We start from the raw sequence: 23,856 nt of genomic DNA, 5'->3' as shown, positions 1-23,856 counted from the left end.
GGTTGGTAAGCAGGAGGCTGGCTACCATTATTGAAAACGTGATTAGGAAAGTGTGAAGTGTTGGCAGAAAGGGCTTCACACCTTTTAGTAATGGAGTCGACCTTTCAGCACGTTGTATTGGCGCCGTGTCATGTGATCCCCTGTCACCACCCACTGCGGACGAGACGGAAGCCGTCTTTTATTAATGCAAATATGGAGAAGGTGGATGTAATTGAGAGGTGATGAATTGACTCAAGCCAACTGTACGTTGGTCTTTAAACTGGAGCCGTGGCGATCATTGGACCAACGGGCTCGGCTTGTTTCCGCCTGTGTTCTTGATCAAGTAGGAAAAGCCATTTATCTCAATGTTAGAGTAAGCTGAACTTAGAATAGTGCTGCTTTCAAACATTGTTGACACTGAGCTCAGCTCACCTTGTGTGTACCACTTTGATGAGAGAAGGAGGCTGAACTTCCATTAGATTTAAGTAGGTCACCTTCTGTGCGGGAGCACCGATTCAATAGATTATACGCCTGCAAGCAAGAAGTACACCTGGGGGACCCGGCTTTTGGCCTCGGATGTGGAACACATCGCTTTGTTCCAACATATTTAAGACGATATTCTAGGCCACTGTTATTAACGAAGCTGGCTTGTTTTATGAGACTGGATTCCATAAACTGCTCTTATGTCCTTTAGTGTAAATGGTGGATAGTGTGTTTTGTTTTACTATTTCCGTGTCTATCCCGTCTGCAGTCTGAGATGTTTTGGGGAGTTTTTTCTTTCCTCTTCTCTCCTGCTGTCATCTGGTCTACATACTGCAGTTAATTCTGCTTGACTGCATGGCTTTAAGTCATGTGTCTTATCTTTCCTCCTGAGACCATATCTTCCATTTAGCATTTCTGTGACGCAGCCATTCAAGACATTGTGGAAATTACTACAGAACAACGTCATTCTAAATGTCTTTTACTGTATGTAACTGTGTCTGATGAGTAAGTATTCTGAGGGTTCTGTAGCAGCGGTTGGGCTTTTTGGAGGGCTATTAGTCCTGTATTGGGGTAGGAGAGTGGAATGTGGTTGGATGTTGGTCCCTGGCATCGTGTTCGTGACTTTGAAAAGAACGTTTCTATCTGGGTTTATCCTTACAGGCAACATCTATGACCTCTGTAATGGAATGGACACTGATATTGATATATACTCTCAGTTAGTTGATGCCATGTGGGTCTAAACGCACTCATTCCTTTTGAAAGGGTCGTGAGCTCTTCCTTGAAGCTTTGATCGTCGCGTTGGCAAAACAGACTCATATACAAACAGCATCACACAGGGACACCGGACGTGCCGTCGGGTTTCAGTGCTAGTGTGCTTTAGTAAGGCACTCACTGAGGATTCAGGGGCTCATTCCAGGTCCCTCTGGTTTGTGTTGAACTGTCCCTCATCCCTCCGAAGCGAGGGCTTATATCTCTGAGCTGGTGACATTCGGCTTTGACCTTTTGAAGCACTTTATTTGTATCTAAAAATAGATTTAGAATCAAAGAAAGAGAGCTGTTTGAAAAGAAAAACACAATTACAGTGAAAATGTGAAATTATCTCAATTCAAGTTACGTTGCAAGTGTGTTTTGGCAACTTTGCAAGTTTGCATTTGTAGTGTAATTGTACAAGCGAAATGATGGTATCTTACACATCTTAGACAAAAAAGGAGGGAGATGGTTTGATTCATTTGGCTTCCACAGGTTGGAATGAGCAGGATTTGTTTTCTGTAAATGTTAAATTTTGCTAAATAAAACACATTGTGCCCAGAGGACTTTTAGCAAATCACAGCAATATTTGTACAAAGCCGGATTTGAAGTAGTTTCCATTTTGACGCGATGCCAGGAAACATCACTTCCATGACGCTTTGCTGGATGTGAGGACATAAGGCTCTGACTTGGTTTTCCACAAGTCACACGATGATGGACCAGATATCAAGGTGATCTTTACCTACTTACGACACAATCTAACTCTAAATCTCTCTAACTCTAAATCCTTAATTACACAACAGTTTGCCGTTTTCTGCCCATGGAAGTGACACCCATCGTCTCTGTTCTCACTCTCTGTTATCACATTTAAAATGGAGGCAGACCTTTACAAATCTTGATCAATAATATCCCCAAATACAAGACGTTATGTTTTATGTAACTCCCCCCACCCTCTTCAGCCGCGACTGAACACTGTGTAAAAAGAAAATATCGTAGTAATCAGGGGATGGGCACACAAATACCAGTTGACTGTAATTTCTCTTCATTCAATCAGGAAACGACTACGAGACAATATTCTCTGCATCTACAAGCCAAAGTATTTCCTTTATTGATTACAGAAACCAACAGGAAGGTGATCACTTCATCAGTTGATGAAGGGGTAATATTTGAAATGGAATAGATGGAGGGAGTGCCTGTTTTTTCCACTCTGGCCGGTCATCTGAGCTGACGTCTGAGCTGTGGTTGTTTATCAGAAAGGAATCAGCTAATGTGACCATTTCCTTTCCTATTGAATTGACATTAAGACGCCGCTGAGTGCTTCTGGAGCCAATTACGCCGAGGAGAGATATCGTGAGTAGTTAGCGGAACTTTGCAGCTAGTTTACGCACTTGAACACGTTTTAGAAATGTATTGGAGATGGTGTCACTAATATATGAACTCAACACTCAGTGTTGTGTTTGTTTTAATCTTCATTCAGTCAAATATCCAAAGGGGGGTAACCTTAATGAACCAGCAGAGCTAGCAGCGTGAGATAATAGTCAATAATAATAGTAGACAGAAGTTTTAATGGAGACGTTCACAGCGAGAGTTCGATTTAATGAGCGAAGTGAAAGTATCCCTTTCAGTGAAAAACAGTTGTTTTACCTTCATTTCAGCGAGCTTTGGCTGGTCTGTTGTTCAGCCTTTGTCTGAAACTAACGTCCAGTTATTGGCTAACACACAGGCAGCCATTGGGAGCTGGATTGTTCTATCATTCATGGATGTTGGATGCCGACGCTCACTTTGTCTCCCATCTGTTCTTAGTTCTTAAGCCTGAGATCTTTAACCAGAGAACACAATCCACCCGTGTGTTTTCCATCAGCCGTGATCATGCTCACAACTTGGAATAGTGTTTAATCTCTTTATCTGGTGATTGGATTTCCTGACAGTTCCATTCTGTGCCCCGGGACGCACCCACAATTTCAAAGAAAGGACAGTATGAACCGCATGAACCGCTATTATTTCGTCCAACCTTTGTCCAACACATATTTAGAAATAGTCCCTCAGTAAACTCAACACTGACACTCCTTTCACTCAGTCAGAGCATCTCAGTACCGCTCTCTAAATGTGCAGCACACTGTTGTATCCAAACCATTTACTTAAAGGTATATAAATAAACCCCTGGCTTGCATTAGTGGCTCTGAAGATGCCGGCATTTGGCGTACGAGATACTCAGAACACTGATTGACAACAAGTTCAATAATTGCTTTTATCCAACCGTGAACAACACCAATGCGCGTATCATATCGCGCCTGTTGTGAGGTGAGCTGTTAAAGATCTGTGCACATGGACCGAGTCACCAAAGCAATCACACGTAACCAATAGAATTCTGCCTCTCTTCTCTTTATGATGTATTGCTCCACCACAGCTGTCAGAACGCGGCTTTCACTGATTGGCTCTTGAATGGGAATGTTATTAAAATGCAAGTGCAACGCCACTGGGCACCCCCCGAAAGGGTTTGACTGCGCCCCCCCCCCCCTTCCGATAGGAAGCTGCAACCAGTGTGGAGCCAGCAGTTTTTGTGTGGAAAGACGGGGGTTTAATGAGTAGAATAGATCGCGTTTGACCGTCACGACGCTGTGACGCGCCGTATGATGTACAGACCTCCACAAATGATTGATCCATGTAAATTCACTGTAATGGAGTAAGCTATTAATATATTGTAATGTATCCCCTTGGAACAACATTCTGTCATAAATCCCACGCCTGTCACAGCGTTGTACAAAAAAAAAAGCCCCCTGTTGTTTTTGGGTAAATTAGGAGGCTTCTCAGAAGAAAGGCACACACGAATATCTTAAAAGGATGTTCTAATATACAGTATACGTCTTTGTCTATATCTACCCAGGCTCATAGTGGATAAGGCATTGTATCTTTTTCAATTAAAGCTGTGATACACAATCAGCAAAGTCAGATAAGAGTGCAGCATGAGCTGGACATTTTAAATGTACCTTCACCCAGCCAATTAAATTCAAACAGGATATATTCATGTCAAGACCGTTTGACTCTTTCCATGCACTACTATATATAGATGCTGGTACACTCATGTCCTTGACAAATTATCCGTCTATCCATCATGTGCTGCACTGCACTGGCCTCCAAATTAATGATTGCCAAGTGCCAAATTAGGGAGTTTTTTTTATCCATGTTCATTTCTAAAGGCTGTCTGCCATATCGGCGGGTAAAGATTACCTAATATTATGTAACGAAAGAAAACTATACCGAGTTTCCACGGTGATCTAGTGCAATTCATGACACTGCTTCGGTCCTCTGTTTCATAGCTTAAAACCCACAAACATACCACCTGATATGAGATGTCTCAGAACTGCTGCATCTGATTAGCCATCATCTTAATTTTGCTCAAATTACTGTCGGAGTACATTTAATGCAATATTCATGCCGTGCATTTCCAAATGCATGAATGTAGCAGACAGTTCTGCTGTCCGTAGCCGATGGGTTGTTTGACCCGCTGAACGGCCTCTTTGTCATCCTGGTAACTGGTCTGGTTTCAGATGAACGGGTGAACGTAGTGACCATGTAGAAAGGTGCCCACAAACAAGCTAATGCATGTCGAGAGGAGAAAAACAACACAGCCACCCTAATGAGCTGCCCAACAGAGCAGCAGCTCAATAAGTGCCTGCTGTTAGACCAGAAACCAGAAACCTAACGGTTCATTGGGAATGAGGGATTACTGCACCTCGAGTCTTTGTCAGCTGGGACTCGTCGGACCTTCAGTGCCGAGGCATCTTCCAAACACGGTGCAAAGAGCAAAACGTGAAAGCCATTTGATTTTAAAAGATGATCTGCACATCAGTTTTGTTTACATTGAAAGTGTTGATGGAGGTTTCAGAATGATGTTTTGTAAATCGTTGTTTTGTTGGCTGCTCTACGGCCTCTTTAAAGCCCTTTACAGGTAAAGGCGATGGTTCCCCATCACTGACCGCTTCACCCCCATACAAGCGGTGCACATCCTCATCCCTTCATCCTCAGGTGAAGGTGTCAATCAGGCCAGAAGAATGGGCGAGCCACTGTGCGGAGGTCACAGAAGGTCCCTCTCTCTGACAGGGCTTCTCCATAATCTCTGGGCAGTGATCGGACAGCCTGAGGGGGGGGGGCACAGTGCCGCTCCACGCTGCTCTGCTGTTCTCCTGCAGTTTTGCATTCGATAAATAACGCGGGGAGGACGGAGCCAAACACAATGAACGAGTGAGGACAATGTGGCGAGGAGGCACAGAGCCTGAATAAGAAAAAGACAGTCGGTTGTCCTAAAGACAAAAAGAGCCCAACGGTGATTTGTTGTTCAGAACAAAGGCAGATTGGGGATGAATAGTAGCATGACATCGGGAGGACAAAACAGGAATGCACTGCAGTGGAAAGATAAGGCTTCTTGTATAGAAGTATGGGGGGAATTCAACAAGATGCTATTTCTCACCCTGAAAATAGGTTTGAGCAAATGTACTCGCGGCATTCTGGGGTACTTCGTAAGCACACCATTTTGAAGCACTAAATAATACACTTTTTTACATTTTATGACAGCATTGTAAAGGATATGAGTCTAATAATGTTTATTAATACGGTGAATAGAGTTTTCATCATAGCGTGCAGTATTGACTACTCAGTATTTGTCCCACCAAGGTAAAGTGTGTTTAATTAAGTTGCACACAGTGCTGTATTCTAGTGTGCTAATGTTTAGAATTGTATATATTATAAATGAGAATGCAAGTAATGTAACATAAAAAAAACCTTAATGTATCAGTATGATTAGAGCAATAAAAGAACAACTTACCGTGCTTCAGTATAATTGCATATCTAAGTGAATTCCTCCCGGTCGCTGGCTTATGGCAGCGTGTTTTGATATGTTTGCATTTGGTGTTGAGAGGTTTTGCCTTTTAAATGTATTCATAATTTAATTTAGTCGCATTGTTCATGTGGTACTTGCTCATTAGCCACTACACACACACACACTTGTTTCTGCACATCAAGAACCAAATCTTTGATTTGACAGAGGGCACAATCTTCATTAATGGTCACATGCAAGTACAAGATGGAAAAGTAAGACTCGTAACCTTGGGGGGGGGGCATGCATGGTGGAATGGACCCTTTTGGATGATGTTTTATTCATGCAAATACATAGGAGCATTAAGAGCATGCATGTACGGCACTGCTACCTCCACTCAGCCAACGCGGGGACATTTCTGGCTGGTCTGGGTCAGTGAACACACCGGGGACCAGTGTGAGAGCCGAAGTAGACACAGTGAACACTAGTGACACTGCTTGTTGAAGGATATTTAACCAATACAGTATTTTCTATGAGGACAACAAATTATAATTTTAGTGTGACTTCTATCGCTGTAAGTCGCAATTTCATCTCAAGGCGCTTTTCCCTAACACGTTTTTTGTTGTCTGTACAAATATTAGAAGGTTCCTGGTGTTCAGAAACTTTTGCTCATTGATATTTTCTCCCTGCAAAGTATCTCATTGACACTCTCAACAGATAAGGAAGCTAGATGTTTCCTTCTACGTCCTCCGCCCACTAGCCAAAGGTCTTATTGTTGAGCCGAGGAACAGACGTCTCTCGTTTGTGTTCTGGTGTTATTGTCTTGTAAATTGTTTATTATCCATCTGACTCAAGTAAATTCTCATTGGCTCTCTTCGGATCGGAGTACAGTCTGTATCATGTGTAGAACCGTGTTCCGTTTTCATTACCATCTCTAATGGCTGTAGTTATGAATGAAATCAAACACAATGTCACCCACAAATTGATAGTTCCCATTCTGAAACTATCCATCCAGGTACGCGTTCCGTCCACACTGCTGCTATTGGCTGATACTTCACTTAATTCACACTGTCTCGCCTGGCTGTGCCTCATGGATTTCCTGTTACACACCTGTGTTGGTGTGGTATCGATCCTTACTTTTTGTCAGGCTGCAGTGTGCGACAGTCTGTGTCGTGACCTGAAAGTGCGCTGAACACATTGCTGTGTGTGGATTGGCTGTGAGCCTGCAGGGCCATTCTTGCATGGCTGTTCCCTTTATTCCTCCAGTGGACGTCTGGTTGTCCTCAAGGTCTGCTCTTTATCATTTGTTGTCTTCAGTCCTTCATTCATACTATGATATAGTGTGTGTGTGTGTGTCAACATTCAGCTTGTGGCTTCATTTGTTTCTTCAATGTTTTCCCCGTGTCCTGTCATTAGATGAATAACTTGAGGTCTGGCCGGATTTCACAGATGTGGCCTTCACACCTGGTGGGGCTTTGCCCTTCACCTGAGCTCACACGCGCGTCAGGAGGAACACGACTTTGCCAACGATCTCACACTTTTCCAACGATCCAAAGAACAAAAAACAATACGCCAACGGAGGCACCGCAGAAGAAAACTGCGTACAGAAATATAGTTGCAGGCTTGTAAATAATTATAAATCAGCTCTGTAGATGTTTTATGAAGAAGGAAATGGATTTAAGTCATTTATTAGTCCTCGCTACTACGCAGCCGGCATGTTGATGAGGAACGCTCCATGTAAACATGTTTGTTTGTTTACTTAAAACTCCACCAGGCACCTTTAGGCCGTACTTCTTCCTCTCTTTGTGTCATTTTCTTGTGTGTCCTTGTGCAGATAGTTGATGAAGAAAAGAAAAATCACGTTTTTTCCGCGTTAAGACATTAAGGGCATGTGTTTTGGAATCGGCGCGTAAGAACTCTGAGGCGATGTTTAATATTCTGCGTGGGATTAATAAAAGATGGAGGCCAACTTTATAATGCCGTCCCACCGCAGCTGGAAATGATGTCAGAAGAAAATGTATGCAGCCTACAATACGACGGAAACGGGAAAGCAGTTGTCTCTTGCTGCACAGACATGGGAATCGGTGCTGCAGTGAACTACATTAACAAAGCTTTGTCTGCTGCATCAAAATGAATGCATACACATTCAAAGTGGGGTAACTTATTTACAGGGCAAGTTATTTTTTTTAAATAATTATGTTTTATAAAATTTTTGCTGGATCCTTATTTTTTCTTTACTGCATTAAACTGTCAGATCTCTTAAAAGCCTCAGTTTCCTTCCTTTGTGAGACTGAAGCTTACTCATTATTTTGTTTGACACATTAGTGAATTACGTTTGAGTTCATTTAAATGAGTATAATGTTAATACTGTTGGTGAATTAACCGTTTCAAAGTTTGGACGGTTGTAGTTATTTCTCTTTGGGGTTTTCACTATGAGATAAAGTACACCAAATCTCATTAAGATGAAGGATCTTCTCAAAAGCAAATGGAAAACATAATAATGTACGATGTGTGTAATTCTGATTAGACTTCATGCTCTGATGGCCAGGCAGATGCAGTGTGTATTAATATTGCAATTTCACTGTTGCCATTTCAACACAGCTTCTCTTCAGACATTAAGGTGGATGATGTACGAGCGGAATGAGCACCCACATTCAATCACGGACGATGTGAAATTATTTTTAAATGCGAAAACCACGATATTGGCAACTTCCGGCTCCGGCTGGTCGCACATTTGGCCGACAGAAAATAAGGAATAAAAGCACAAAGGTAAAGGTTCAGCACACCTTTATTTTCAACATCCTGCGTGTACTAAAATAATAGCTACATGCTAACGAGTATCCGACGAGTGTTTCCCTCGAGATTGTGTGGTATCTTTTTGCTAGTTGAGGACATTCCTTGTAATTTACTAACCTGTGTTTGCGTTAACTTCATCATTCAACGTTGCAGTCGTGCAGTAAAACACGATGTAGACGACTTGCAACGGTCGTTATTTACTTGTATTTAAGTTGTCAGCTAATGTCAAAATGATGGCGCAGCAGCTACGATGCCATTTAAGGCGTAAATAAATCACAGGTACATTTGTTTCATGAGAGAAAAACGATCCTACTCAAATGCAAGGTGTCCCTGTGTGTGTGTGTGTGTCTGTCCTTTTCATCTTGTTATTGTGAGTCCATGTCAGATGAAAGTCTGATCACCACTGTGAGAACTCACAGCTGATCAATCTGCAGCGACACACATGACCCAAAAAGAAACCGAGTAGTAGCCCTCACACGCGCTGCACACGCTAGACGCACGCTGGGCTGCGACAGACAGTAACTGGGCCAAAGGTGTGACGCTTTGAAATGCTACCGCTGGATGCGTTTTACTGCAGCGCGCCGCGTCTCCGTGTGGCATTTGAAAACCTTCACTGGATCCCGCGTTGTCTTTGTGCTCCAAAACCTTTTTGTGCTGTGGCCTACAAACTGATTCCTGAGAACGAAAGACTTCCCTTAAGGTCCCAGTGGAACAGGTGACACTTGTTTACAAGCTTGCTCCAGATATTTTATTGAAACACGACTTTCTTAATCAGTGCTGTCATCCCATTTAACCTTTCCTCTGTGCAAGACGACTAAAACAATCTCAAGCAAATGATGATTGTTCACTGCAATAATGTGAACCTCCGTCTCCGGAACATCACAAAGTTGTTGCCAAACAAACGAGCCACAACATGAAGCTACTTGATGGGTGGAGGACCAACCTGCACCGTGCATGTCCATCCTCCACCATCTTTGGAAAAGCGTACATGTTTGGAAATAGCAAATGCATCAAATGGTGATCCAGGAGTTGAACGTGTTTCTGCACAGGCCATGAAACTGTAGCAAAAGTCCACAGAACTCTTGCGTCTTGGTGTTCTGTGGCGTTTCATTATTTCAGCTGCGTCCACGTTCATAATGAAACTGTCAGTGGTTCTCTTTGAAATGAGTCTATATGATATCTCCATATCCGGCCCTTTGATGCTTCCGCCCGCGAGGCTCCGGCGTCGTGATGAAAGTCCGTCGCGTTGTCTCAACGCAGAATGTCGGGCACGACTGAACACGACACCAATTCCAGCCGAGGCTCGCCCACTTCCGCTGCTTTCAAAGCTGCTGGAGATGTTTGTTTCCCGAGAGGGTCGCGAGCCCCCCCCCCCTTCGCCCCCAAACCCACACAGCATTCAGGCCCATCAAGTATTCATTCCCTGCTTCCTTTAGGGGGCTTTTCATTCATTATGGTGACGAATGCAGCCAATAAAACAATATAAATTCATGAATATGTATACAGTATGTGTATATATATATATATATATATATATATATATATATATAGTTGTGGTTTTTTTTCAGACCTATCCCTACTTATCATGACTACAACAGATCTGAAAAAGCACTTTGTGGTTAAGGGAGGCCTTTGAAAGGATTACAAAAGGCACTCTGTTCATACAGGGTAAACACCCATGTGATGTCGAAATGTTTTCTCCAATTCTCTTTTTTCATTATGAATAAGCATGTTTCAGGACTGATTAGTTCAACACACGGCCAAACAAGAACACTGTCCTTGCCGCTAACTGATATTTTATAAGAGGACTAAAGGAATCTTTGACGGACAATATAGATTTACAGTTTGACTTTTCTTCAATCAACCTAATGGGCATTTCGTTGTTTTTACTAAAGCAATAAGGTACGAGAGGCTCTACTTTATTGTCCAAAAATGGTTCGGGGGTGTTGTTAGGCAACAGTAACATTATTGAAGTACAGCCTCAAGTACCTCATTGCTTTTACATACACTGTTTAGAGACCCAACTTTACTGGATCCTGTGTTAGAGTCTAAATTTCCAAGAGAAAAACCCCAGTGCTTCCGTTCAAAGTACCGTTGTGATGCAAATTTCCTGGTTGGAATTCAAAAACACGAGCGGTTTAATGGCACCAGTGAAGCGGCTGCAGGCAGTGTGTTTGCTGCTGTTCCTGTGTATAATGAGCGTTCTGCTGACCTTGGCGTGCTCCACATTGCCTCCCAGTGGTGTCTCACCCCCCCCTCCTCCACCCGCACTCTCGCCCTTATTCCACCCAGATCCTTCTCCTGCACCCAGCCTTTGTGCACTAGGGCCCGAATGATCGGGCAGATTCACATCTCTACGCTACACTGACGACTTTGCAGGTTTTTCCACTTATAAAGCATGTAGGCGTCTGTAATATCTATCACAGGTACGGAATCTAAAAGAAATCCAGGATTTTTGCTTTAGATTCCACTCACAGTTGAGTACCAGTAATAAAAATTACGGACGCTTTGTAAGTGGAACCTGCACAGTCGGCAGTGTATCAAATACGTGTTCTCCCCACTGTATATGATAGTATACCAATAACCAACAGCAATGTGGTTAGTCTGCAGATGGCAGCCAATAGAAAGCCTGGATGACATCATTGAAACAGCTGCTCAAACTCTCTCTCTGTTTGACTTTACCTGTCATCCTCGGTTTCGCTGTCTCATGCTTTTCAGGATAAATTGTGCCGTTATTTCAAAACGTTGCTGTGAGAAAGGCAGCGATTCCGTGGATGACAGATTGAGGTTTTTCCTCAAACCAACATTAGATTTAGAAAACGCTTCGCCACAGAAACATCCAAGGTTTGCCGTAGATTGTGTCACACCAGACAACGACTGAGGGAGTATTTTAAATGTATCGCGCTGCACGTTAACGGCAGCTTAAGCCGCCCAGTGCTAATTCCGGTCCTACAGCAGAACAGTTCAATTAAAATCACAGGTGCTTTTCGTGAATGCAGTGTGGGTCACAGAATGTGAGCGAGACATCCCGAGGACCCGTTTGTTTCATAAAGTGGACTGACGACGGATATCAGTTCTTCCCAATGTGCGGGTCATTTTGTAACACATTTAGATATTTTACACTGAAAGCAGAGGGACTGAGACGCACCGTTTGACCCGTGTTAAATCAATACTGATAAGAAATCCACATTTTTGGATTCTGCTGCTTCAGATTAAAAAGAATAAGCTTAAAAAATGATACAATTCTGAAATTTATTATGGATATTTTAGAGAAAAAGTGTTAATCCCCAAAATAGCAAAATTTTGCGGATGCTCTCAAATAAACTGTGAAGAAAATTAGATTAGATGTTTCTTGGGAATGTGTCTTTCTATCAAAGTTGCAGTTTGTTTTTGGGTTTGTTTTTTATATCTATATTATATATTTAATGTGTATTCAATGCATATATGAGGTCAATATTATCTTCTAATAAAGCAATAACCTCAAATCTAATTTGCTACCTGATGTTTTTATCATGCCGTGTTAATGTCTGTCCCTTAACACACACAGATGTGGACGTGGGCCTCATGAAGTCTAGGATTTGAATATCTGTTGTACACAGTCAACTTACGCTCTTCTCCGTGTGACGTGGATCCACATTGAGCTTCCTGCGTGCTGACGTCTTCTCCAGTGAAAGAGAGCGTCATCCATATTGAAGTCTCTTCTTCTCTTTTCATGTTTCAGACTGAACGTGTGCAGGCACCTATCCGCTCTCCGGCCAGGACGCAGACATGTTCTTTGCATTCGTTCCAGTGTGGTAAGTTTATCTTTTGTGTCTCACTACCAAGAATAAATGTGTCCCTCAGGCAGAGCAAGCAGGACTTGATGCATGAGGAGATGTTGATCACCACGTGTGGACATATGGAAACACGTAGAGCTGTAAGAATAGTTCTGAAACATGTCGGGAAATGGATGTGTGAACCGATATGATTGTCAAACCTTCAAAAATGGCATTCACGTACAAACTCCCCATAGAATCCATGGCCGGCTTTTCAAAATACAACAGCAGATTACACTGGTCTTTTCACAGTTTAAAAAATAACACCGCTTTTGACTTCTATGTGTCAACTCACGTTTATAAAAAGAGAAAAAATGCACCCCGGTCTCCACAGTTTGAATACCAGAGATGTGCACCCGGCCCCCGCCGGTCTGGTGCTAAACACGTGGACATGAGCGCCGCTCCGCCTGATCGCCGCTCCGGGGCACAGATGCAGAATGGTTGAAGCCGTAGTTCTAATCGCCGTGATAAGAGCGGCTCACAGCTCCACGCCGACTGCTAAACTGCACTGGCGAGGTCGGGACGGAGGACATCACAAGCATGATGTTGCTAATTATTTCAGGATTATTTCAGGTTCATTATCAGGGTTTTGGGTGGGGGTTTCTTTGCAAAGAATATTTAGGTTATTTTAATTGCCAATGCAAATAATGAAAGAGGGGGTGGAAAGAGGTTTCTGTGGATCTTCTGGGTAAAGCCTTGAAAGCTCTGGGGAGGCTGGCGTTGGTGTCACTAGCCTGTGCTAGTCATGATGCTCCATACCAGCTGCACCTTTTGGAGACAACTTGTGAGAGACGTGTGAAATGCTCATTGCAGAGGACAGACAGTGGTTTGTCCTTGATCGTTAAATGAATATATTATCCGTACATCAAAGAGTCTGAAGAGGGACTCAAATGTGATACAGTAATGTATTATTCCATCATCAAGAGATGTGTCATCATGTATAAATGGAACTCATTTGGACTCATCAAAGTAGACGGAATTTTACTGCCTCCACCGCTAGTTTGTCCGTAGCTCATCAAGGTTTTCTTCATGACATTTTAGTTGCATTTTTGTGTTGACTTCTCGGCCATTTTTACAAGAAATGTCAAAAATATTGTTACAGCTTATGCAATCTGTGTTCACTTAAAAGCTCCATAATAAAGTTACAAAGATGACAAAGTGGATACAGATGAAAAATAGAATCTTGAATATTACACTATTTGCTGTAATGTTTCCATGTGTCTACACGCCTGCTTCTCATTGGTTGGTTCTGTATAGTTGTTTTCATTAGGATTAATCATACTGCTGTATGATTAACAATATGTCGAATAGCTTAAACTTTACGATCTTTGGCCAAACCGACCAGCTAAGACAAATGTAGCAGAGTGTGATGAGGTGAATTTGTTTCACTTTTGTCATTTTGAAGTCAATTACCCGGATAAGCCTCCAACTCGTGTGGACATGACTTCAAAGCTGAGAGCCACGAACCCTCCAGTCGAGAGATACTTTCCTTAATTGGTCATCTTGTTTCCTGGATTCGTCGTGCTGAACACCTGCGTTGGAGTGTTTGGCAAACAGATGGAAGAGTCTTAGGTCAAACAAGTTCCATGAACTTGACTCGTGGTCGTGTTGAAGCGCCTGTTTGAAACCACGCAACGAAACGATGACTCATCGATGGACGTCGATGAGACGCAAACGTGCAGCACATCCGGATGTTTGGATCAACAGGGAAAGAAGAAACAAGTTTCTTTGCCACATTTTGTTTTGCTGTTTTGATTGATGTAGCACAGATTAACCAGCATTCACAATCAAACGAAACAAATGAGTATCTGACGACGACTTCACAAAGCAACAATCAGCAGCTCATCGCTTGGATGGTGTTACGCTCTTTGACTCATGCTACTATCAGCACACACACACACACACACAGGTTACCAGCAACATCTGAAGCCGCCCACGTGAATCCAAATGACAAAAGTGGTGGCTTCATATCACCATCACAGCAGCCTTCACATCCGATTGTTTCCATCCAAGATGTGTGTGTCACGGTGAGTTTAAGGCTAAATGTGATTGCGAGGAAACCAGATGACTGTTTACAGTACAGCTCCTGACATGTTGCCAAACCCTAAGCATTTGGTAGAGCTCACTGTTCTTATTTCATCATTTATAATTATTAAATATATGTATGTAATTATGTTAAATATGTGTTAAGTGTCAAGAGCAGCAGGTCAGTTCACCAGAGGGCACAATGACATGAGTGCAGCGCGATTATTTGTCAACGAAACTTAAAATAACTCATATACTTGCAACAGGTAAACGTTTGTTGTTGTTGTCTGGAGAACATGGATAGAGTTTCTCCTCCTCTGTGCGTCTTTGTGTTTTTTCGGCTGCCAGTTAGAACAAGAAGCCTAAAAACTATAAAAGGGCGACTGCCCCGGTTCATCTTCTCGCTGTGCGGTGGGTTATTGTTTGTGTTTGCTTTGCCCCCCTTGAATTGTGTTTTCTTGCAGTTCTACCTTCAGAATTTAGTGCCATGTCAAAAAATGTTGTGTTTGATTTAGTTCTTTTTGTTCTCTCCTTGGAAGGATCGGCAGGGCTTCTGCCTGTTATCATCAGAATGAATAAAGGAAAGCAAAGCTAATAAGGTCCATTCCAAGTACTTTATTCAGGAGGCGGTGAGGAGATGAATACTGACATCGGTTACTTCATGGCTGGTGTCCGTCACATTTGGAATGACGGCAGACCTTCCATGCCTGTCCCTCTCTGAGAAACACATTTCCCTCATCACCTCACGTAGGTGTCCCCGGCGCGCCATGAGGCATGACGTAGCTTGCCTCCCTTCCCCCGGATTGGCAGCATGTCTTTGTGCACTCAATGAAGACCGAGATCTTACGTTTTAATGAAGTCCTGGGAAGAGGCAGCAGCGAGAGACCGATATAGACAGGCCTGTCTGGTAATCCTGTCTCAGAAAACAAGTTTTTCTTCCCTTATCAGTGGATTTACTTTACTTTACAAGAAAAAACTTCATGGGAAGCGTCATAGTTCTGTTTTTGTCAAAAGATCAAAGTCGGTATGTGCAACGTGCTGAATGTCACAGGAAGCACGGTGAAATAAGAATAAGGCACATTTGATGTTACTGAGCATGTTATAAGCTAAAACCTGCATCGGAGCCCGTAACCTGCAACCAATCCGCTCGATGCCACCTGCTTCCTGGCCCCTCATGCAAACGCCCGCCTCGCGATGGAGCGTCTCGCGATGGAGCGTCTCTCTCGGCGCGTCAACATCACTTGAGTCTCAGCACGGGCCCAGCAGCCGCTGTGCAGCAGAGTTTGTGCACCAGAGGCCCCTCTGGGGACCTGTCAGTCAGCAGCATCGCGCCCCGGGGTGAGAAGGTGGCAGAGCATGAAAGCGCGCATTAGGGGGGATGCTGATCAACAGGACACCTGAATCGGGTTTACACTTAATATTAAAGACGTAGCTGCGAGCAGCAGAGAAGGAAGATGGTGGCATGAGGGAGAGCGAGAGAGCAGCCAGTCAAAAGATGCTGAGATCAGAAATAAACTCCATAACGTGCCCTTCTTTAAAACGTATTTTCAAGGCCGTTACTTACAGCAGCAGAGGAGAACATCCGTCCACCTGTTATTTTGTGCGTAATCAGCCACATAATAATGCTGCTGTTTGCTGGGAACAAGCTGGAGCCATTGATTGTTCTCGGCAGTAATTAGGGATCGGATGTCCTGCCACGTGTGGGACAGTCGCCTCTGTGCCCCTGATAGAGCGCAGCAGGGGTGCATTGCCTGTTAGGTGTGACGTCGATCGGTCGATGACTAGTGAACCCGTCTGGGCTTAAGTCATAATGGAGGAGAGGCGCCTTGCGACAACATTTGGGCGTCGCGACAGCGGAGTCAGTCGGCGTTGAGCTGCAGCTGTCGCACACATGATGCATTCTTTGAAATCCCCCAGCGAGACACATTTATAATGTCTCTTATCATCGTATTGCTCATGTGGGGGAAAAAAAAGAAAGATATATTCATCAGATTGAGGCAGACTAGCTCAGTGTGTGTGGAAGCGTTTGTCACGAGTAATCTGCGGTACTTTCATCACTCGCTCATTCATCTCCAACTCCCTCTTCCGTCATTGTAATGCTATTCGATATGTATTCCCTTCCACATATTGCGTTTTTGTAGCGAAGGCAATAAGGGAGGTTTGACAGACGGGACTGAATTGTTAGCATTTGATTGACAGTGCAATGTTCCAGCAGAGAAGCTGGGGAATTATCTGAATATTCAACGTACGGATTAATCCTTCTTGTTATGTACCCTTGCAGGAAAAAGTGTTTCAACATCATTCCAAAAGTTTGAGTTAATTGAAAGCGCATTTTTAATTATTTCTCAACATTGCCAAACTGACTGCGGAGGGCACATTTGGTTTCATGTGACTTTTGGGTACATTGAATACAAATCCTCAATCGGCTTAACAAGCAAAGAACTCAAACGTTAAACCCTTCTGCTTTTAGGGAGAAAGATCCCTGTGAAAACACTGTAGTTCTTGAAGCTAAATTCATTTCTATTAAAAGCATTGATCATATTGATCAGTTGAGCACAATTAAAGCTCTTTCATTTAGAAAGAGGAAAAGTGCTTCAACACCTTGAATGAGATGTAGGAGCACCTCAGTCAGTCGGTGGCGGGGACAATTGTTATGTGTCTCATTTCCCACAGTATTGATGTCTTTAAGTGAGCTTCCCGAGTGCCGCGAGGGAGTGGATCCTTTATAGATTGCTTTTGGGGTGTTTTGGGACACAGCTGACTGGCGTCACTCAACACCGACCCACCGTAGTTCCCTCAGAAAGTGCTTCAGTGAAAGACGGTTTCAGGAGCGGCTGTGATTCATGCTGTCGAATCACGGTGCTCTTTAATTTGTTTTTCTGGAGCAACAAGCAAAGAACGCATTACAATGAACCCTTAACTGAATCTACATATTTGTCATCAGTGATACTGATTTTCTTTCTACTTTTCTTTCCCAAACCCAAAGGGATTGTCTATTGTACAATAGAAAAGTCTTTCTTGAAGATATGTGGCTTTGTCTCAACAGACGGTGGTTCTATATCTCAATAGAAAAGAAGATGGAAACAGGAGTAGTGGTGAGTTTTACCTATAAGTCTGATTAAAAAAAGGAAACAGTAGAAAAATCAAGCCTTTGCTGTCCATCAAGGTGATGAAGGGCTGTGAGTTAGAGCCGGGGTGGATGTGTACAGTCACTGCAACCAGGAACTAATGTGGCGTTGCCAGCCTCTCTTAATAGCGCTTAAAACCTTCCTCTCCTTATCAGCAGTACTTCTTCTTCACACCTCTACCAGGTCCATGTGCCTTTGGTTACTAATCCAACGTCTATGGAAACTCTTTCTTCATGGGGTCTAAGGTGTAAAATGTTATGTCAGCTTGTGGTTTCTCTGGATGTATATTCAGTCTAATCTAATAAATATTCTCACTGTAGTTAAGAGAAGGGAAATAAAAGGTGTTAAACATGAACACGTTTTCTTTTTATAGATGGAGAACATTGGAAGAACGATGATTTCAGTGGTGTAACCCACACGTACTGTAATACGAAAAATGACTAATTGATAAAATTAGTATTTAGTTTATATTTACTCTTTAAAGTAATCAAACAATGACTTTAATCACACCCATGTCGCCTATTAATCCAAGAAACTCATTTGAATGTCCTGACTTTGAATTGATTGATTTTTGAGTGGTAATGTAACAGAGCCACATACGTTGGGTCAAAACCACGAGGATTGAGCGACTGCGCTCCCACCCGGTCAGTGACTCCTGCTGCAGTGGATCCAACAGCCCTGCGTTGATGTGCACGCACAGACAATCTGGCAGAAAGCATAATGGTCTTACCCGCCTGCATGGAGCTGTCGGTGATTGCAGAAGAGACTAGAACATAAGTACTTGGATAGAGGAGAGTGTGGGCAGCTGGACTGCAGTAATTAGCCAGTGAAGCTATCTGCGGTTAAGGGGCAGCACACCCCTGACTCGGCTTTTTTAAAAGAACGGCAGAGGTTCTTCCTTCTTCAAATATGACTGTGATTACCATCAGCAATTACCTTCAGACACCGCAAGGCCTTTTCTCTTCAGCACAAAGAGGAACGGACTGCCTGTAAGGTGGAGATAGCCTCAACCACGTCGTGCTTTCCATTTTAAAGTTTACTTTACTGTCCGAAAGTCCGTGTAATGAGGTACCATAGATGACGTATCGCCTGAAAGTTTACTTCACCATCGTCCACTGTCCTCGTACATGCACTGTAACAAATTGCTGTAAGTTTACGGTGCATTGCTAACGGTATCTTACAGTATGTGATAATAACTGTAACATACAGTTCATGTATAATAATATCATGAATATCATGAATAAACAGTTAAAGCTGTCAATTTACAATAATAGCAGACTACCATAATTCAACTGCATGTTACATAATTGTTATGAAGTGGTGGAAATACACATACAAGTGCAGTGAATCACAATCCATCTACATCTGTTGTAGGTTAATGTATGGAGCCCATGTCAGCCACTGAAAAACAGGTCCTGTAAGTCATCATAATGAGATAGTATCTCATGAGATACGATGAAGACTTTGACTTACAGGACATTACTATACATGCAGCTGTCACTTTTATCCAAAATTCCCATGGTTTGACATCATTTTATGTGGAGTAATTGGAGGTTAGGTGTCTTGCTCAGGGACACTTCAATTTGGCACAGGGAGCAGCCAGGATTGGAACCGCCGACCTTACACTGCACAGCACACCCCCCCTCACCCCCCTCTCAGTTCATCCAGAACACCTGTCAGTTCAACATGGGAGGAGTTTCTCATTGCCTCGTCTCTCCAAGTAACGTTGGTAAGTGTTATTTGTCTAGCATGATTAACATTCTCCTTCCTTACATCTTGTTGTCTTCCTCATCTTTGTAATTTTAATATTTTACCAATGACAGTGTTTCTAAATGTTTTATTTTGGTTTCTTTTACAGAGGCACTGGATTAAGGACGCCAGCCGTTTGCTGCGGTCAATTGAAAGTGTTCCATAGCGTATTGCTGCAGTTAGTTTACCTTGTTCCTAATGATTCATTTTTTTATTATTGTATACAAGCGGCATATTTTATGTTTTGTTCTTGGTTAGAAATAAAGCATCTAGTAAACTCCAACCACTATGACCAAAATTAGTTTGGTTTTCTTTCATTAATTTGTGGGGAATTAAAGTATACGGTTATAAGTAAACGGTAACATTCTGGTATTTATAACACAAAAACAGTAATCGTAGGGTAACAAACTGTAATGGTAAATGGTAAATGGACTGTACTTGTATAGCGCTTTTCTAGTCTTCTGACCACTCAAAGCGCTTTAACACTACATGACATCATTCACCCATTCATAGACTGATGACAGGAGAACCATACACAGTGACACCTGCCCATCAGTAACTAACATTCACACACTGTAGTCGCAGCTACAGGAGCAATGTTGGGTTCAGTGTCTTGCCCAAGGACACATCGACATGTAGGTTAGCAGAGCCTGGGATCGAACCAACAACCCTCTGATTGGAGGACGATCGTGCTCCCCACTCACCCACAGTCGCCTTAATCTAATATACAACAACACACCGTATATTACGGTAGGGCACTGTAAATAAAACAGTAAGTTACTAGCGTCGACTGCCAGTAAATTGCAGTTAATTCACAGTAAAATTGGTTCAAGTTTACAGTAACATACAGTAATCCATTTTACGGTAACAATGTGTAAAAACCATTTACGGTATTATACCGTAAAATAACGGTAAATTGCTGCCAGTAAAATACCGTTAATTTACAGTGAAATTTTTTAGAGTGTGATGTTCTTAATTATCCAGCTTAGGAATGGTGACTTAGGCAACATTGACCACCTTGAACATTTTTTCGATGCCCCTGTCTAACTTAACATTTTAGACCTGAGCTCTCTGATCTCCACATTCATGTTTGCTGTCATTTCTGGTTGAGCTAATGAGCTAACCTCTTAACACCTTGTGAAACGGGTGTTTACTTTCTTAGAATTCGGAAACGTGGAGAAGCGGACCGCGATGCACATTAATGAGCCTGCTACATGGACAGCAGCTAATTACAGTGACGCATCGGGGACCTCGCTTGGCGACAGCGTCCGCCGCAGAGTGGCGTCTGAGCAACCGCAGATTCCCACTGAAAGCTACTCTTGTCTCAGGGCGCTGGCGTCTGTCAGAGAGCCTGAGCAGCTTCCAATTTGTTCTTTCTTTCTGTAACGTTGTACCGGAGAGCGTTACGCAACCGCACTCCTTTGAGGGGAGAGGAGCCGGCTTTCCTCGGCTCCTGTGTGGGCCGACTCGTGATTCCTGACATCAAGCCAGTGTGTTGGAACACCTGCTGGCGAGGCCGTCATTACCCGGGGTCAGAATATCCCGGCTGGTTACTAACACCTTTTACAAAGTCGGAACGTTTCAAATATTTACCACGGGTCATGTTTATATATAAGTATAGACTGTGCCGTGTCAGCAGCACGTCTTTGAAGGTTCGGATAGAAGAACCTTGTGAGGTGACGTGATCCCCTCTACTGTTCTTGAGTCATTTTTCGAATTTCATTTGGTAGTTTCGAAACAGACAAATAATCCTTTTCCACGGTGTATTTTAGCAAAGCCATGCAACCGTAGGTCGGATGCGCACGCAGTGACCCACTTCACATGCATAGTGTAAGGCAAGTTATTTTACAATTTAGAAGTCCATGTGTGGTCTGAAATGACTTGTGGTTTGCTGACTTGCTGCAGCCATCAGTCAGCAGCATTTAAGGATTATAGACATGTCATTAATTAGGATTGCAACTTAACGGGTTCAGTGCAGAACACATTGTTCTGTTCTCAAAAAAAACCTTTGACAATCTGGAATCTTTGTGAAAAACTTGAGCAGCAGAGAGTTTTTGTTCCTTCGGGCACATGGTGCAGATGGTGTCCCAAAAAAGAGCAGCTAAATAACAGAAACGTCCATGTGGCACAACTGTATCTTGCCTGTAGTGACCATTCGGTCCCCACATTGGGCTCATCCACGCGTTTGGAATCAATGAGTACTAAGCTTCTCATCATATAAATAACTTTGACACGTTCGGTTTTTATATAAATCAAACAATCAAATGTCACTGCAGCTGTAACATTAGCCGCACAAAAAGGGCATTTAGCTGACAAACGGTCAGGAATAATTATGCTCCTCAGCCGGATAATGACTTAAAATCCATAATTGCAAAGCAAGACATCCTGCCAAGATGCTAAATGGATAGCGAAAATGTTAATCTGACGGCGTCGCATGCTGCAGACTGTGAGGGACGGATGTGATGTGATAAATGTATTATCACATAAACACAAGATAGATGGCAGCTTTACTTCTTCGTCCTCTCATGGGGGCTGCATGGACGGTGCAGCTAAAAGTGCAACTACTGGTTAGCATCATCATTCAGATCCGTGGATACTTCCATTGATTTGTGCAGTGATCAGTTGCCGCGGTCTTATTAGTGCCTTTGGCTTTTTCATGCATTCCCCTGATTACTTGTGATATTAATAAGTGGGAATTTGAATAAAGTTCATTTCAATAAATAAGCTTCTCCTCAGTGCAGCAAGGACTGTAAAACATCTGTAGCTTTGTGAAATCAGGGTGAGGACGACGATATTCATTTTTTTTTTACCTCCACATGAACAGATGAACATAATTATTGGTACAAATGATATCTTGGAAATGATTATTTTATGAGTTCTTTTGACCTTTCTTTTGAGCATTCTCTCCCTTTAATGACTTATTGTTATCCTGCCACACAGCTGTAGAGAAAGTTTTGTAAGTTATCTCTTTTCTTTTTGTAAGGAGATTTGTAAGGTCAATTTATTCATGGACTTTCCCAATTTATTTTTTCATTTACTTCATTTTTCTGTAATCCTCTGCGTAATTTGCGTTGATAACGTTTGTTAGATCGTGATGAACGAGAGGTTATTCAGAGTGTTGTTTCAGCTCAAGTTCAATAAAGTCAATAACTAAAATCCAACGTCGTATAAAGAGGACAGATCAATGGGTTTCCTTCTTGGGAGAACTGGAGCGAAGCCCTATCGGCTTTCAGTCACGCCTACTTGTGAGAGTCATAATTTACTTTTCTCCCAAAGCCATATTTTCAGCCCATTACAGCCAGCTGACGGCTCTTTGGCCAGAGACGGCGTCGGCCTCCATCATCATTAACACCGCCTGCTCATTACATCTGAAGGCACGGAGGTTATAGATCCCATCATTGCTCCTCACGTCACCTCGGCTAATGATTTGTCCACAAGTTTAATGGTTATTGTCGCAAAAGGCCAAACGGTACCGAGGTGTCACGTTAGTGCAAGAGTCAATGTGTTGTAGTCTTTTCAACTTTGACTTTCATTACTAAGCAGAGACCAGTAACTGGAGTGTGAAAAAAAAACGTTGGTTTCTTTCTGTGAAAAGTGTCTGATGGATCCAAACGTAGCTGATCAATACGTTCCCGCCTCCCCAAAAGAGTAGAGCACCGACACACGAGGACATGAAGTCGGCCCGGATCATTGTTCGTCTTTCAGCAATTGGATAACGTTGGAGCACGTTCAGGAAATCTCTGGCAAAAGGTTGCGATTAAGAGATTACCTAAAAACCAAAAGCAGAATGAGGTGCTATTTAAAAGCCACGTTGACTTTTGGTGCAGTGAAGATTCAATCTTTCCTCATCGACCCTCATATTGTCGAGGAGTCCTGATTCCATCGACTGGAGGAAGTATGAGCAGAACACAGTGGAGGGAGGCAGTGACAGAACTCACAGTACGTTATTATACGAGGCCGTATAGGTCAAAGGTATATGAGTACAACGAAAAAACGTGAGTAAACCAACATCATTGGTGGTTGGGTTGGTCGTGGAAGTGGTGTTGCATCGTTACATAAACTACTTACAGGGGAAACTGGCTATAATGTACGTTTATGTTCATGTCCTTCAAACTCTTTCAGCAACCAAAACTGAAACTAAAAACTATTCTGTTCCGAGGACACAGAAGTTGAGTTGGAGCAGCATTATGTAACGGCATCAAGGAGGAGATTGTGGAATATGTTCGGGATGTTCATTGGACAACCTTTTCCTTAATCCTAACAATAGATCTGAGCTGCCTCAAATAAACCAGATCTTTATCCTATAGGTGTCACACGTGTG

The 23,856-nt window shown here is 42.8% G+C and overlaps 1 protein-coding gene across 1 annotated transcript in view; it reads left to right on the top strand.

The window, feature by feature from the left end:
- The window catches only part of lingo2 (leucine rich repeat and Ig domain containing 2), a 137,914-nt gene that overhangs the window by 10,592 nt on the left and 103,466 nt on the right, over nt 1-23,856 (top strand). The window contains exon 2 of the mRNA XM_040174578.2: nt 12,540-12,612. The gene's annotated coding sequence lies outside the window, so the exon portion shown is untranslated. The remainder of the gene's footprint in view (nt 1-12,539; nt 12,613-23,856) is intronic.

Source organism: Gasterosteus aculeatus, chromosome 4 (genome assembly GCF_964276395.1).
Source record: "Gasterosteus aculeatus chromosome 4, fGasAcu3.hap1.1, whole genome shotgun sequence".
NCBI classification, from domain to species: Eukaryota; Metazoa; Chordata; class Actinopteri; order Perciformes; family Gasterosteidae; genus Gasterosteus; species Gasterosteus aculeatus.
Note: the sequence above shows the minus strand (reverse complement) of the source record. Positions and strands in the feature narration are given on the sequence as shown.